This window comes from Marmota monax, unplaced genomic scaffold (genome assembly GCF_021218885.2).
Source record: "Marmota monax isolate L192 unplaced genomic scaffold, Marmota_monax_Labrador192_F-V1.1 WCK01_AAM20220418_F8-fsc00077, whole genome shotgun sequence".
Lineage (NCBI taxonomy): Eukaryota > Metazoa > Chordata > Mammalia > Rodentia > Sciuridae > Marmota > Marmota monax.
Genome location: NW_026694610.1, coordinates 1,467,797 through 1,486,156, shown reverse-complemented (window position 1 = coordinate 1,486,156; position 18,360 = coordinate 1,467,797). Strand labels below are relative to the sequence as shown.

The following is an 18,360-nucleotide window of genomic DNA, read 5'->3' as shown; positions in this document are numbered from 1 at the left end:
CTATAGTATAAGAGTTAAAACCAAGAATCAACAAATGGGACGAATTCAAACTATTTTTCAGCAAGAGAAATAATATGTGACGTGAATAGGGAGCCTACATCCTGGGAACAAATATTTACCCCTCACACATCAGATAGAGCTCTAATCTCTACGGTTTACAAAGAACTCAAAAAGTTAAAAAAAAAAAACAAAAAAAAAACAACAAATAACCCAATCACCAAATGGGCCAAGGACCTGAACAGACACTTCTCAGAAGAGGATATATAATCAATCAACAAATACACAAAAAAATGTTCACCATCTCTAGCACCATCTCTAGCAATCAGAGAAATGCAAATTAAAACTACTCTAAGATACCATCTCACTCCAGTAAGAATGGCAGCCATTATGAAGTCAAACAACAACAAGTGCTGGCGAGGATGCAGGGAAAAAGGTACACTCAACATTGCTGGTGGGACTGCAAATTGGTGCAACCAATATGGAAAGCAGTAAGGAGATTCCTTGGGAATGGAAATGGAAATGAGGAAAACTACCCCATTTACAATATCCTCAAAAAAAAAAAACACCAAAAAACAAAACAAAACAAAACAAAAAAACCCTGGGAATGGAACCACCATTTGATCCAGCTATTCCTCTTCTCGGACTATACCAAAAGACCTAAAAACAGTATAGTACAGGAACACAGCCACATCAATGTTTATAGCAGCACAAATCACAATAGCTAGACTGTGGAACCAACCTAGATGTCCTTCAATAGATGAATGGATAAAAAAATGTGGCATTTATACAAGATAATGGCATTTGCAGTGAAAAGGATGGCATTAGAGCAGATTATGCTAAGTGAAGTTAGCCAGTCCCTAAAAACCAAATGCCGAATGTCTTCTCTGATATAAGCGGGGTGACTCAAAATGGGGTAGGGAGGAAAAGCATGAGAAGAAGATTACCACTAAATAGGGAAAAGAGGTGGGAGGGAAAAGAAGGGAGAAGGGGAATTGCACGGAAGATGGAAGGAGACGAGACCCTCATCATTATATAGAATACATGTATGACGATGTGAGGGAAAAAAAAAAGAAATGTGTCACATTAGATTGGGTAGAGAGAAGTGATGAGAGGGGAGGGGAGGGGAGGGGGGAAAGGAAGGACAGCAGAATAAAATAGACATTATTATGTATATACGTTACTGCATGACCAATGTAATTCTGCAACCTGTACACTCAGAAAAATGAGAAATTATACTCCATCTGATTCAAATGTATGCTATGTCAAGATTATTGTACTGTCAAGTGTAACTAATTAAAACAAATAAAAAATTAAAATTAAAAAAAAGTTGCTTGAGGATGCTGAAAATAAAATTGAGCTAATGAGTATTTTTTATAAAGATTGTACAAATGTCACCATAAAATATTTTAACTTAAAGTTAGAAGAATTAGAATTTCTGCTATATATGATTCGAATAGAAAACTTCCATGGATATTTATGGAGGTGTGTTTATGTTTAGGTCATAAAAAGTAGAAATTACTCATGAGCTGAAAACTCAAGTTTAAAATAAATGGGTAAAATTTTTTGTTTTTTTGGTAGTATATACTTGGGCATATTTATTTGCTGAGAAGAAGTTGAGGATGCAGGACAAGAGGGTATTGCTGATGATAGGGGATCCTGAGAAAGTAGCTGAGAAGGGAACTAGGAGGGATCAGACTCTAGGAAGGAGACTCCATGATCCCCTCCCTACCCCATTACTTGCTGAGGCATGAGTTGGGATTCCATATGATATAATTAATTTGTTTTATTCCATCCTGTGCTGTTTCTCTCAGGTCCTAAGGCAAATCATTCCACCTCTGAATAAGATATGGGCTTGCACATGTATTGTTCACTGTAGAACCCCCACTAATTAACCTATGTAAAAGTTGAATCTATATCCAGCCATATTCTTAATTTGTGGGGAATTTTGACAAAATTTTATCAAAATACCTTTTGAAAAATTATGAGGTAACTTATAAACTTGAAGTAAGACTCCTCATTCAGAAAAAAAAAAATATTCTTTTTGATAATACACCTCCTTGGAGACTATGTGGAATTGACCCTTCCCACCTCAAAATTTTATAGAATACTTTTAATCCTACAAAAAGTGGGAAACTCTTCCCTCCAGGTTCTCATCATGATCCCAAATACACTGCTGAAGTGGAATTACTTTCTCTGCTATTAAACATGGGCTTTCTAGAAGGTTTTTCTCCTGATGGAGGTTGGCAAGCTGCAAGGTGATTGATTGCAGTCCCGTATGGCTAAAGTAACAGCTCTCTGAGCCATTGCATAGTGAAAGTAGTTTTATGTTTCCAATGCTGTCCTAAAGTAGTTTTAGAGGTCAGCCTTAATCAATAAATCATTCTGATCACATGTAGTCTATCTGGCAGCTCATTAGTGATGGGGGAGAAAAACAAGAAAAACTATATGGGAAAAATATATAAATAGGAGATATGGTTATGGAATCAAATATATAAACATTATAAGTAAGAAGTTAGTATAATTTATATTTTCCTTATGTTGAATAAACAGGTAGAAGGGATAATATAGATTCAAGAGAAAGGTATAATTCTGCTTTGTCACTTTGGTGACTTGAATTTAGGAAAAATACAAAAATTAAAATATATTTCAAAAGGTAAGACTTTTTTATTGTCCCATTTCCTTTATCTGCAATTTTTTTATTAATTTTTAAAATTTATATATGACAGCAGAATGCATTACAATTCTTATTACACTTATAGAGCACAATTTTTCATGTATCTGCTTGTATATAAAGCATATTCACACCAATTCGTGTCTTCATACATGTACTTTAGATAATAATGTCCATTACATACCTAACCCCCTGCCCCCTCCCTTCCCCTCCCACTCCTCTGCCCTATCTAGAGTTCATCTAATCTTCCCATGCTCCCACTCCCTACCCCACTATGAATCAGCCTCCTTATATCAGAGAAAATATTTGGCATTTGGTTTTTTGAGATTGGCTAACTTCACTTAGCATTATCTTCTCCAACTCCATCCATTTACCTGCAAATGCCATGATTTTATTCTCTTTTATTGCTGAGTAATATTCCATTGTGTATATATGCCATTTTTTAAAACTCATTCATCTATTGAAGGACAACTAGGTTGGTTCTACAGTTTAGCTATTGTGAATTGTGCTTATATAAACATTGATGTGGCTATGTCCTTTTAGTATGCTGTTTTTAAGTCCCAGCAGTGGGATAGCTGGGTCAAATGATGGTTCCATTCCCAATTTTCCAAGAAATCTCCATACTGATTTCCATATTGGCTGCTCCATTTTGCAGTCCCACCAGCAGTATGTATGTATGAGTGTACCTTTTCCCCCACATCCTCGCCAACACTTATTGTTTGTTTTCATTATAGCAGCTATTCTGAATGGAGTGAGATGAAATCCTAGAGTAGTTTTGATTTGCATTTCTCTAATTGCTAGAGATGATGAGCACTTTTTCATATATTTGTTGACTGATTGTATATCATCTTCTGAGAAGTGTCTCTTCAGGTCCTTGGCCCATTTATTGATTGGATTATTTGATTTTTTTTGTGCTTAGCTTTTTGAGTTCTTTATATACGCTAGAGATTAGTGCTCTATCGGATGTGTGAGGGGTAAATATTTGCTCCCAAGATGTAGGCTCTCAGTTCACCTCACAGATTGTTTCTTTTGCTGAGAAGAAACTTCTTAGTTTGAATCCATCCCATTTATTGATTCTTGATTTTAATTGTTGTGCCAAAGGAGCCTTATTAAGGAAGTTGGGACCTAATCCCACATGATGGAAATTAGGGCCTACTTTTTCTTCTATTAGACACAGGGTCTCTGGTTTTTTTCCTAGGTTCTTGATCCATTTTGAGTTGAGTTTTGTGGATGGTGAGAGATAGGGATTTAATTGCATTTGTTGCATATGGATTTCCAGTTTTCCAAGGACCATTTGTTGAAGAGGCTATCTTTTCTCCAAGCATGTTTTTGATGCCTTTGTCTAGTATGAGATAATTGTATTTATGTGGGTTTGTCTCTGTGTCCTCTTTTCTGTACCATTGGTCTTCCAGTCCATTTTGGTGCCAATACCATGCTGTTTTTGTTACTACTGCTCTATAGTATAGTTTAAGGTCTGGTGTAGTGATGCCACCTGCTTCACTCTTCCTGCTAAGGATTACTTTAGCTATTCTGGGTCTCCTATTTTTCCAGATGAATTTCATGAATGCTTTTTTTATTTCTATGAGGAATGCCATTGGGATTTTGATCAGAATTGCATTAAATCTGTATAGTGCTTTTGGAAGTGTGGTCATTTTGATAATATTAATTCTGCCTATATAAGAGCAAGGTAGATCTTTCTATCTTCTAAGGTCTTCTTTGACGTCTTTCTTTAGGGTTCTGTAATTTTCATTGTATAGATCTTTCTCCTCTTTCATTAAGTTGATTCCCAAGTTTTTTTTTTTTTTTGAGGCTATTGTAAATGTGGTAGTTTTCCTCCTTTCCTCTTCTGACGATTTGTCACTGATATACAGAAATGTCTTTGATTTATGGGTATTGATTTTATATCCTGCTACATTGCTGAATTTAGTTACTAGTTCTAGAAGTTTTTTGGTGGAACTTTTAGGGTCTTCTAGGTATAGAATCGTGTCATCAGCAAATAGTGCCCATTTGAGTTCTTCTTTTCCTATGTGTACCCCTTTAATTTCTTCCCTGTCCAATTTCTCTGGCCAGTGTGTCAAGAGCTATTTTAAATAGTAGTGGTGAAAGAGGGCATCCCTGTCTTGTTCCTGTTTTTAGAGGGAATGCTTTCAATTTTTCTCCATTTAGAATGATGTTGGCCTGGAGCTTAGCATAGATATATGTTCCTGTTATCCCTAATTTTTCTAATGTTTTGAACATGAAGAGTGCTGTATTTTGTCAAATGCTTTTTTCTGCATTTATTGAGATGATCATATGATTCTTATCTTTAAGTCTATTGATGTGATGAATTACATTTATTGATTTCCATATGTTGAACCAACCTTGCATCCCTGGGAAGAATCCCACTTGATCGTGGTGCACAATCTTTTGCATCTATGTTTTTTTTTATTCAATTTGGCAGAAATTTATTGAGAATTTTTGCATCTATGTTCATTAGAGATATTGGTCTAAAGTTTTCTTTCTTTGATGTGTCTTTGTCTGGTTTTGGAATTAGGGTGTATTGGCCTCATAGAATGAGTTTGGAAGTGCTCCCTCTTTTTCTATTTCCTAAAAGAAATTGAAGAGTATTGGTATTAGTTCTTCTTTAAAGGTCTTGTAGAACTCAGCTCTGTATCCATCTGGTCCTGGGCTTTTCTTGGTTTGTAAACTTCTGATTGTGTCTTCTATTTAGTCGCTTGAAAGTGATATGTTTAAATTGTGTATTTCATCCTGATTCAATTTGGGCAAATTATTTGACTCTAGAAATTTGTCATTGTCTTTGATATTTTCTGTTTTATTGGAGTACAAGTTTTCAAAATAATTTCTTCTGTATTTCTTGTAGTGTCTGTCATGATATTTCCTTTTTTATCACATATGTTAGTAATTTGAGTTTTCTCTCTACTTCTCTTTGTTCACATGGCTAAGCGTCTGTCAATTTTATTTAGTTTTTCAAAGAACAAATTTTTTGTTCTGTCAGTTTTTTAATTGTTTCAATTTCATTGATTTCAGCTGTGATTTTAATTATTTTCTGTCGTCTACTGCTTTTGGTGTTGATTTGTTCTTCTTTTTCTAGGGATTTGAGATGTAATGTTAAGTCATTTATTTGTTGACTTTTTCTTCTTTTAAGGAATGAACTCCATACAATGAACTTTCCTCTTAGAACCACTTTCATAGTGTCCCAGAGATTTCGATATGTTGTATCTGTGTTCTCATTCACTTCTAAAAATTTTTAGTCTCCTCCTTGATGTCTTCTGCAACCCATTATTTATTCAGTAGCATATTATTTAGACTTCAGGTTTTGGAGTAGATTTTATTCCTTACTTTATCATTGATTTCTAATTTCCTTCCATTATGGTCTGATAGAATGCTTTGTGGCATTATGTATGGTCTATTTTAGAGAAGGATCCATGTGCTGCTGAGAAGGAGATATATTCTCTCATTGAAGGATGAAATATTCTATATATGTCAGTTAAGTCTAAGTTATTGATTGCATTATCTAGTTCTGTAGCGTCTTTGTTCAGCTTTTGTTTGGAAGATCTATCCAGTGATGAAAGAGTTGTGTTAAAGTCACCCAAAATTATTTTTGTTGTGGTCTTTTTGACTCTTGAACTTGAGAAGAGTTTGTTTGATGAACATAGTCGCTCCATTTTTGGGGGTATATATATTTGTAATTGTTAAATCTTGTTGATGTATTGTTCCCTTGAGTAGTATATAGTGTCCTTCTTTTCCATTTTGACTTACTTTAGTTTGAAGTCTACTTTATTTAATATGAGGATAGAAACCCCTGCTTGCTTCTGCAGTCCATGTGAGTGGTATGATTTTTCCCAACCCTTCACCTTCAGTCTGTGGATGTCTTTTCCTGTGAGATGAGTCTCTTGGAGGTAGCATATTGTTGGGTCTTTTTTGTTGTTGTTCCAATCTGCTAGTCTATGTCTTTTGATTGGTGAGTTTAGGCATTAACATTCAGGGTTATTATTGAGACATGATTAGTATTTCCAGCCATTTTTGTTTATTTTTGGTATTTAGTGTGACTTGGTTTCTCTTCTGATTAGATTTTCCTTTAGTGTAATCCCTCCATCTGCTGATTTTCATAATTTTTTTTCTATTTCCTCTTCATAGAATATTTTACTGAAGATGTTCTGTAGTGCAGGCTTTCAGTTGTAAATTCTTTTAATTTTTGTTTATCATGGAAGGTTTTTGTTTCATCATCAAATCTAAAGCTTAATTTTGCTGGATATAAGATTCTTGGTTGGCATCCATTTTCTTACAGAGCTTGGTGTATGTTGTTTCATGATCTCCTGGCTTTGAGGGTCTGGTTGAAAAATCTACTGAGATACCAATTGGTCTCCCCCTATATGTGATCTTATTCTTCTCTCTTGCTGGCTTTTAAGATTCTATCCTTATTCTGTATGCTAGGCATTTTCATTGTAATGTGCCTTGGTGTAGATCTGTTGTAATTTTGTACATTTAGTGTCCTGAAAGCCTCCTGTATTTGGTTTTCCAATTCATTCTTCATGCTTGAGAAATTTTATGATATTATCTCATTGAAGACATTGTGCATTCTTTGGTTTGAAACTCTATGCCTTCCTCTATTCCTATAACTCTTAGATTTGGTCTTTTGATGCTGTCCCATAATTTTTGGATATTCTGTTCATGGTTTCTTGGTATCTTCACTGGGTGATAACTTTATTTTCCAGATTGTATACATTGTCTTCATTATCTTATGTTCTTTCTTCCAAGTGATCTAGTCTGTTGGTTATGCTTTCTATTGTTTTTTTAATTTGGTTTATTGTGTCCTTCATTTCACGGATTTCTGACTTTTTTTTTTTTTTTTTAGAGTCTCTCTCTCTTGAAGTAGTTCTTTGTTACTGTATTTGCTCTCTTATCTCATTGTTGGAGTGATCAAGTTTTGCCTGTATTTGCTCATTTAGGTCATTCTTTAATTTACAGATCATTTTATTTATGAACCTTTTGAACTCCTTGTCTGACATTTCATCAACTTCACTGTCCATGGGTTTTGTTATTATAGTATCCTGGTTTGTTTGGGGCACTTTCCTCCCTTGGTTTTCCATGTTGTCTATGTGTCTTCCTTTCTTGCAGTGTGGATCTGAGATATTGTAGTTTCTACCCTATTTTGTTGTAGTACCCATGTAGATTGTCTGTATTCACTTTGATGTTGGGCTTTGAGACCCTGATGGTGTCCCTCAGTGTATGCTACTGCAACTAAAGATGGTGGCGGCAATCACTGAAGTAACTCAAGATCATAGTTGAGGTGCCCCAAGATGGATGCAATGTCTTACAGAGATGGGGCTGAAAGGATGCGTCTCACACTCTCTTTAGGATGCCTGCTCTGAGATGTAGCTCACAGGTGTGGGGGCAGCGAGCTTGGACCTAACTTGGACCTGGATCCCATGCAAGTTGGTGTGGGTGGATCTGGGCCGGGCCTGGCCTCCTGTTGTATTCTGCTGGTCAGAAGGGGTGGTCCTGTGCCAGAGGCTGGGCTCCTAAGGATGTTTGCTGGTGGAGGGATGAACCCAGGCCTACTTTGAGCCTGAGTACCACACAGGCCGGTATCGGAGGATTTGGGAAGGTAAGGCTTTTTTATCTTCATTGTGTGTAGTCATGATTAGAGACAGTCATTTGAGATTTCTGTCTTCATTTCAGTAGACTATGTATCCAAGACATAGTTCATGATTTCCTCTGAAATATGGCCCCAATCTTTGTTCTATTTAATGGCCTCAGAGAAATTTAATCTTGCCTACTTTTTTCTGATTGCCAAAGTAACGCATCTAGAAAGTAATTCATCTAGAAATAGAAAAGCATAGGAAAGAATAAGTCACCTATACCTACGTCATCCAGAGATGAGAATTTCTAGATTATTTTCTGTACCCAACTATAAGATGTGCAAGCCTTGCACATATGTGTTTCAATGTTTTAGGTTTTAGTTAACCCTTGTTATTAACACCCCTCTTCCTTACCTGGATTCTAAACAGAGTAGGAAATAAGACCAATCACTAAAGTATGATAGACAAAGGCCAGGTGGAGGAGGAGGAGGAAAGCCAGAAGTACACCCCGAGCAGGTCCTGGGATGGGACAGATCTGCCCATCCTGTCTGGCCCTGGTCACGGCTGCCCAGGAAGATGGGATGGGGAGGAGTAGAGGAGAATTGCTCTCTAGAAGCTCCTCACACCTTAAGAAGGAAATGTGAGGAGCTGAGCCAAGCATTCTCAGTTATTCTGCACAGATTGGGATGGGAAGCTATCAGATCAAATAGGGCCTTGTGTGGTATTAAAAGGACTTGGATAGTCTTCTGAGGTCTGTGGGAAGCCATGGAGAGATTTGAGTAGAGGAATGACAAGATCCAAGTTACATTTAGAAAGTAGTCATTTTGGCCACTCTGTCTATAGAATGGCTATACATAAAGAAAGGCAGAAGCAGGGAGATTGGTTAGGGCAATTTCAGACTTTAATCCAGGTAATTTCTTAGGATGGTGGTGGAGGTGATATTTAGATTCTGAATAATTTTTTAATCTAAAGCTGACAAATGGATATTTAATGTAAAGCTCATTTTTTTTTCATAGTAAATTATGTCTTTTTAGAGAGTTGTATATTGGTATAACATAGAGAATTTGATTTGGAAATTAATTCCCAGAACACGTTTGTTCACCCCCTGTCATAGTGGCTAATTTTATAATAATAAATAAGCTTTGGGGGAGTTGAGCATTTGGAGTGCAAGAAACAGGGAAATCTGTTTTTATTTTGTGCTATTTTAGCTAATTTTGAACTGTTAATTTTATTTTTATTAGTGTCTTTCTATCAGTGTGCAACATGGAGTAAATGCTCCCTAATCTTTAAGTGATAAAGAAAAGACTTGGCATCTTACAAAACATGAGTGAAGTTCTCTCTGCAGTTGTCTAGATTAGGCTGTTATGTTGTCTAAAATGGTCAGACTCTCTGCAGGACGACTATCATCTCTAGAAAGCCTATATAAGGGATGCCTCTCTCTAGTAGAGGTATTTCCTAAACCATGTTTCTCAGCTTCAGGACAGCTATGATTTATTTTGTAAGCTGATGAGGCCAAACATTACTGTTTTAACCATTATAAACAAAATAGTAAATGTTAAATGTTCATTTAATAGAGCCACTAGTAGGGTTTTTATATACAGAAAGTGAAGTCTGAGCCAAAATGTAAAACAGTTCTCTGGTCTGTGTGCATTCTATTTTAACCTATTCTTTGATTCATTGCAACTGGAAAAGTGATACAACCAGTGATAATTTAGTTCCCAACTCTTGGTGCTACAGTGAGTTCTCCCTGTTTTGTTTTGCTTAGTTTCTGTCTACTAATTACCCAAGTCTTTGTAATTTACCATATGTGTGTGTAGGGTGGGTATGGGGGGTTACTGGGGTTTGAACCCAGGACCTTGTGCATGTGAGGCAAACACTCTACCAACTGAGCTATATCCCCAACCTACCACATTTCTTAAAAAATGTCAGAAGCTTTTATTTATATTTTGTTAGACTCAAAGGGCATTACATTATTCTGTCAAACTTCATCGCTTCAAAATATTTGTAGTATTTATTTTCCTGGAATTATTTAGGAGTTATTTTTCTGGTGCAAGTGGCTAAGGAGCCAACCACTGTATTCATCAAATAGTGACTGCCCCCCACCCCATTTTTTTTGTTAATTTTGAAAACAGTTGTTATGTTCTTTCCATCTGAAAATATAACAGAGAGAAAGGACTTACTTGCAAAGGTTTTTTTTTTTTTTAACCACAGAAAATGACATTTTTCATTGTGATCAGCTCTATACTAGTCTTTGCACAGATTTAGATATATAAAAGTGAAAACAGTGGGAATAATCAGTAGTAGAGCTGTGCTTATAATGAGAGATATGTTCAAACCCAGCACTAAAAATGCAAAAACAAGATAAAGAACCCTGAAGTTTACCATAACAATTTCTAACGTTGACATGTAAAATATACTCTGATATTTTTCAATCTGCTCTATTCTATTGTAAAGTGTCAATTATAATCTATTGAGTTGATTTTATGACCCACTAATGAGTTAGAGTAACACTTCTAAAGCATACCCCAAAGTACAATCTCTTCCAGCAGCCTTATGAAGTAGGAAGGACTGATGTTAATCCTTTCATATCATAGCTGAAGACTACACTCAGAAAATAGAAGTTGGGCTGGTAGTGATAGCACTTGCCTGTAAGCCCAGCCACTCAGGAGGCTGGGGCAGGAGGTTTGCAAGTTTGAGTCTAGCCTGGGCAACTAGTAAGGCTCTGTCTCAAAAAATAAATTAATTAATAAATAAAATAAAATAAAGGGCCTGAGGATGTGATAGAGTACCTACTGGTTAGTCTCTAGTCCTACCAAACAAAACAACCTAAGAACTTGGGATGAAGAATCAAAGACAGAAGAAACTGGGCATTAATGAACTAAGAAAATCAATACTGAAGACACTTGAATGCTGAGGGAGAGGAAGAGGAACACAAGTATTCAGAACAAGAAACAGATGGATGCAAATGATATTTTTCCTGCCTTGGGATTTTTGCTCAAGCCCTTGAACACATCTGGTATGCCACTAGAAATCAACTGTAGTTTGAATGTGCTAGATGCATGATGTCTTGAAAAGCTACCAAAATTAGTTTGCAGGCTCTACCCATCAGCTTCCTGTAGATCATCCCCAGGAATGTCACCTATACCAATCTAGTTCAGTTGCCCTTAATATGTTTCCCAAAGTTCATTGTATGCATACTGCTTTCATAATTCTTGCCATATGTATATATCACCTTATTGCTTACTTCATTGTTAAAAATTGATTTATTTAAAAAAATTAAATACTTTTAAAAATTGAGGTGAAATTCGCTTAACATAAAATTAACCATTTGAAGTACAGCAGCTTTCTCTTGTTTCAAGAACCTTTAGAAGCACCCATACCTATATAGTAATCATTCCTTATCCTCTTATTCCTACAGGAAACATTGTAATAATAACAAGTGTAACATAGAATGTAGCAATTTTTTAAAATGCATGAAGAACAAAGTAATTACAAATACCAGCTTGATACTACTGTCAGTGTTCTGTGTCTGAGATTTTTCATTGTTAAAAGGGGATATTAGCAAGTGTTATATGCAGGTTTTAAAACAAAGTAGCACTAAATCAAGACATTCTGCTTTGTATACTCAGAAGAATTAGAGGTGATTTTTTAAAAAAACAAAAACAAAACAATACCTTTCACTGTCAGATTCACTGCTATTTACTACTGTTATCTGTATCATCTAAAACTATCTCATGGTACACATGAACTCATCCTTTTCTTTACGTTAGTATTAAAGGGATTGCAGTTCTATCCCTGGATCTTCTTTAATTGCATCCCTGGGATTCACAGTGTGTGTTCTGCTAGGCATGGGTGATTGCAGTTTTCATTGTTATTTTTGATTATTTAAAAAAATCAAGTATTTACCAAACAACAAATTAGATGCATTGAGAATTTTAAAGATACAGCTACTACTTTCAAGTAATATAAATCTTTTTTGTGAAAATGAATTTATGCATAATTAACACTAAAACTGGTAACAATCAATAGACAAGTGTTCAAAATGTTCAATTTAACTTTTTTGGAACTTGTAGTTTTTTAAAAATAAAAACTATTAATATTAGCTAATATTATGAACAGACTAGACTTACACAGTGTAGCTTATCTCTTTGTCAAATTTCCCAGAGGTAGCTCTGGTGTGATAAACAGAATATTTTGCCTCACTAACCTCAGTTTCATCACCCAAATAATAAGCTTCATCTCTACCTTCTTATAAGGATCAAATAAAATAAACTTTGCAAAAGTGCACAGAATAATTCTTGGTACTTAGTTGAAGATCAACAAGTCTGCATTCAGTCATTCACATTTATAGTCTTTATTCTAATGTGACACAGAGCTTGACCAGAGAACTCAACAGCCTCCCCAGTGCTACCTAGCTCAACGTTAGAAATGGCAGTGATGATAGTAATATTAGTTATAGTAGTTGTAATAATTATTATAGTAGCACTTAACATTGCCCATCTATTGTTTAGTAGGAATTATTCTAAATACTTTCAGTGTATTTGTTTATTATACAGCTTGTGAAGTTGGTATTCTTATCCCTGTTTTAAATGAACTGAGATTGAGTAATTTACTTAAGGGTACCATAGTAAGAGGTGGGTAGGTCTGGGATTTCTCTCCAGGTGGTCTGGCTCCAGAGCCTATTTTCAGTCATGATCTCTGGGGCCTTTTGTAGGATCCCTTTATCTGCTTCAACTGAAGGCCCTGCCAGCAAGGGAGAGTCTGAGGACTCATTTCCCTTTAGAGGTTGTTCAAAAACCAGAAATTATCAAGAACAACATTATCTGGTAGAGGATCTGGTATACACAGAAAAATCCTACTTTTTCTCTGCCAGCCCACTGAGGATCAGGTGAACGGGGATTAGATACAGAAATGGAAGGGAAAGAATATAGTAAAAAGTAGTAAAAGTTAAGGAGAATTAAAATAGAATAATGATTAAAGAAGAAAGATCAGTTCAAACTCAAGTACTCAGGCAAGGAGTGAGCAGTCTTTTCCCTTTAGTTGTATTTCCAAGTGCTATCACTTAAAGTACTTCCAATTTTTGTATTATTCCTTTAAGGAAAATAGAATGACAAGTCTACATATATTATAGGAGATAATTTATCCTGTACTATATTTGTGTGTTATATATTTTATTACTGAGATAGTGAATCAAGATTACAGAAATAGCATAAAATTAAAGATATTTTACTAAGCCTAAGTGGCCATAACTTAAATGGATTTTTTTTTGTCACTGACTAGATCTAGTAGCCAGATGAAGTTTTTCTATTTTTATTTTTAAACCTAGGAAGTTTTGCCTATAAACCATTTAGTAGCACAGCAAGCTTTCCAAATCCTCTGAGTTAAAACATATGGAGATACTAAAGATACTTGGATGGGCCTTGAATGTTTTCCCACACATAAAATGTGTGTCTCAAAGAGGAAAATGATGTTTTAGACATTTCACTGAAATACAGTTTGAATTTATAGGAGGATACACAGTGGTTATTATTTTTATGTTGATAAATTAAGAATACTTTTGTTAGACAAAATATGGTAAGCCAAAAAAAAAATTTCTCCATTTTATTCCTATATCCACATTCTTAGAAAGTAGCCCTCTGGGTAGAAACTTGAATTGTACAGATGGTGCCTGACTCATGATCATAATTTGACTTAAAATTTTTCTGTTCGGTATGAAAATGGTATACATTCAGAAACCATACTTTGAATTTGGGATTTTGATCTTTTCTTGAGCTAATGATATGTGTTTTGTGATATGATTCTCTCACGAGCTATTGAATTGGTTACTCATGTGGTCACCAGGGTAAACAAGCCATGCTTTACAGGGTACTGTGTTGCTAAATGATGAAGTCTGGTAGATTAGCCATATTGACTGCATTTTTACTTAAAGTATTTTCAACTTGTGGTAGGTTCATTGGGATGCAACCTCAGCGTAGGTTGAGGAGCATTTTGAACAGAGCTGCAAACCATGTATATTCAATGTTGTACTGTATGGGAGCTTTTTTCAACATTTAAAAAATTAGTATAATTTGTGATTTCCAATTGTCTGAAAGACTCTGTCAAGCTTTACTTTCTGTATTCTGTGTGTCACAAAAGCAGGGGATAGATTGTGTTTTTTCAAACAGATCTCTATTTTTGCCCCACATAATGATTTGCCCTCCCACTCATGGTGCCGTTGGAATGGGATGAGTGTTGAGAAGGAAGCCTATTTTTTCCACTTTTAGTAACTGGTGTTAAGCAAGAGTAGTATTATTTTTATGTTGATAAATTAAGAATACTTTTGGTTTTTTTTTTAAGAATTATTTTGTTGTCCATATGGAAGATAGATTAGAGGAAATTAAGGCAAGAGGCAGGGGATAAGTAAGAGGTACATGTGAGTCTAGTCCCAAATAAGAGGTGATGAGAACCCAACCAAGTATAAGGACTGAGAAGAGAGACCATAGAATGGGCTAAAGAGATAGATAAGAGACCTGTGATATGATTCGATAAGTTTTATATTTGAGAAGTGGGGGATGAGTGACTTCAAGAGTAAATGGAGACCCAGGCCTCCTGTCAAGGTAGGAGATTTGCCTTTGCAAAGTGGAGGGAGCATGGAAAACTTAAGATGTATTGACCTAATTTCCTTCTTTTTGCTGATTTAATTTGCATGTTTTGACACTGTGCCTCCTGTGTTCGTATTGCCACTTTGCTTTGCACCTCTGGCCCAGGTTGAACTATGATCTTCACTAGCTTCCATCCAGCTGTAGTCAACTTTGGATGAGGTTTACTTTTGGATGCATACCTCATTAGAGACTTATTTCTCACAGTGTCTGTGGACTAGTTTTGATAGGGGTGGGAGAGGACACAACAGTGTAGTTTAGGGGAAGGGCACTGTACCAGCTCTTGTGCCACTGGTACTTCAAAAGTAGCTGTTTCTAGTAAATTGAGTTCTCCATGTCTTAGTCTACAGTTTTGTAAAATGAGTGGGGCTAAATGACCTTTAAAACTTTACCTCCTGGTACAAATAGTTATCTCAAAATTTACATCTACAATATTTGAACCCACAGAAGTGGATATGATAGAGCTGTGGCCACACACACAAAGAAATTCTCAGTGTATTTAAATGGAAGAATAAATCTCAATGAGAAAAAATTCAGTAAAATCAAAATGAAAAGGGAATAAGACTAGAAATGGTTTATTTGTTCTGCAGAGATAATTAATAAAGGATTTAAGTCTGATAGAGTTCACTCTGGAATATATTTTCCCAATGCTAATAGTCAATCAAAATAAATTAAAGTAGATTTGAAAAATGATGGGGATGTGTCAAAAGGACATAGGAACCACTTTCAAGAGCTCTCAATGGTGATAAATCTATGAACTATACCCCTAGGATAAATTAAATTTCCATGAACAAATACTAATATAAATTATCTAAAGAGAAGAAACAACTCTTACTTATAATAGAATTCCAATTAATAATTATAGACAGAATGATAGAAATAGAAAAATCACTGTGACGCAAACTTCACAGTAATAATCATTCAGTCAAAAATCATTGATGAATGCTCAAATTTGTTAGGCAAAGGCATGATGAGAAACAGGGTGTTTATGTAGTCTCAAGGTATTTTCTCACAAGATATTTATCAGCAACAAAGGAAGAATTGGTAACATTACACTCAAGAAACTTGGCAGACACCAGCATAACCAAGTGACTAGATGTTGCCTATAATAGGACATATTGACATCACATAGTTCCTCCTGTGCATCAGAAGGTATACCATTACCTCTCTTACATTCTTGCTAAATGTAAAATCTCACCCTAATAAAGAGAAAGCATCAAACAAGTCCAACTTGAGAAATAGTCTGTAAAACAAACCATCTGGTACTCGTTACACTTGTCAGAGTCCTAAACTTCCCAGATTGAAGGTCACTAGGCAGACATGACAACTAAAGGTAGTGTGGTCTGGATTCAGTCTGAACCAGAAGAAGCACATTAGTGGAAAAACTTTTGAGATTGGAATAAGTTTATACATTTGTTAATAGAATTCTATCAGTGTTAATTTCCTGCATTTTCAGTACTTGTCTTACAGTTATGGTAGACATTAACATTAGAAGTTGGTTAGCCACATATATGGGAATATTCTGTAATATTTTTAATAACTGATATAAGTATAGAATTACATTAAAGAGATGCAAATTGTATTTTAACCTTTAAATGTTTTTGAAACAGCTTTGGTGTCAACATGTTAAGTGAGCACACATGAACCTTCTTCTCCCACACACCCACCCATTAAGCCTGGGGATATTAACCTCAATAGCTTCTTGAAAGAAATAATTTTAGGACAGTAAGAAGATCTAGTTAATAAATAGAGAGGTAAACTTTTGGTCTTTAATATCTCTAAGGATTAGTAAAAGCTTAAAATAGAAAGACATTCAAGAAGCCTATGTATAAATGCTTCACCTTTTAAAAGTGACTTTCTAGAGTGTAGATACATCTCCTTGTGCCTCTAAGTGGGTTCCACACAAGTCTTGGAAGCAAAGCACAGCTCCAACTCCCAAAGCCAAAAAGGCCAAATGCTGACTTTCCAGGGTCTCCTTTATGCAACTAGAATGCAAGTATTCCAGCCTAGGCTTGGCTAATCCAATCCACCAACTCTGCGCTTTCATTCAGGAACTGGTGAGAGGGAAGAATGCATTCTGGTGTGGCAGCAGGAGTAGTGGCAACATCCAGTTTTCAGGGGCAGCAGTGCCATTAGTAGTGTCACATCCCCATTGTGGGGTGTCAGTGCTAAGCTCCAGGCTAGTCCTGGGTCTTAAATTTGACTGCTATCTGAGCCAAGCCTTCGTTATTCTCACAGGTTTTCTGAACTTGGTTTTGTAGCTCTCCCAGCAGTTTGGGGATTTCTAGTTTTCTGCTACAATTGAGAACTCCAATCAATATATATTGATATACAGAAGTTTAGATATAGTATCTTTCTATCTCTGTTCCACTAGAATGAATTTATGTTGCAAGAGTTATCTGGGATTGTGTGTACCTTTCAGTATTTCATAAATATTTATGAACTAGTGAGTTGAGTTTCAGTCATAGTGCAGTGGTTAATAGTGTGGACTCTGAAGACATATGTGGATTGAAATCCAGGTTCTGTCACTTATTAACTAATTGAGATTTTGCAGTTATAAAATGGGGATAATAATAATACCTATCCCAGACTTATTAGGAGAACTAAAGCATATGCACAAACCTATACACACACAAAGTGCTTAGAGCAGTACTTACCAGGTAGTATTGTTTTGATTATCATATTAGCTTAGAAGCTTATGTTTGTTTTCTGATTGATTTTTAAATATCTTAATTGTATTTTTATAGTTTCTCAGTTGATTTTGAAAACAGCCGTTCCTGATATAAATATATAAATGAATTTGAGATTAGTTATCTCAAAGTGCACAGAAATTACCTATATTTGCTTATAAGTTTATTAATGCTGATGAAAATACATATAAACATTTTAGCCAATATAATAGAACCTTTTCCAGCTTTTAAAATTATTTTTTCCCACTGGACACGGTGTACTCCTTAGTCCTAGCAACTGGGGAGGCTGAGGCAGGAGGATCACAAGTTTGAGGCCAGCCTTAGCAAATTAGTGAGGCCTTAAGCAACTTAGTGAGATCCTGACTCAAAATAAAAACTAAAATGGATTGGGGATGTGACTCAGTGGTAAAGTACCTGGTTCAATCCCCAGTACTTAAAAAATAAATCTCCCCACCTAAGCCAATTTGTATTTAACATTTAGGTTACATGAACATGTAAAACAGACATATTCCTCAAGTGACCATAAGATAAACCAGCATAAAGGTTCTTCTTTCTGGATAATTAAATTTTCAAGGGCAAAGTAGTTCAAATAAGCTGACTTCCCTTGAAATAATCTAAAAAAACAAGAATCAAGAAATATTAAAGGTGCTAATGATGAATTCCATGTGTACTATAGAAGTGTGTGAATTAAAATCCAATCTAATTTAGATTATCACTTCTGATCACTTAAAATCACCTCTAATCTATAATGAGCTTCTGAGAATAGGGTTATCATTACT

The 18,360-nt window shown here is 35.5% G+C and overlaps 1 protein-coding gene and 1 non-coding gene across 3 annotated transcripts in view; one reads left to right on the top strand and one right to left on the bottom strand.

Annotated features, from left to right (window-relative positions):
* Positions 1 to 18,360, top strand: part of Wdr70 (WD repeat domain 70) — a 307,105-nt gene that overhangs the window by 192,885 nt on the left and 95,860 nt on the right. The gene's annotated exons all lie outside the window — the stretch shown is intronic.
* On the bottom strand, positions 10,081 to 10,153 carry Trnav-cac (transfer RNA valine (anticodon CAC)). Its single transcript has one exon. It is a non-coding gene; the product is annotated as a tRNA-Val (tRNA).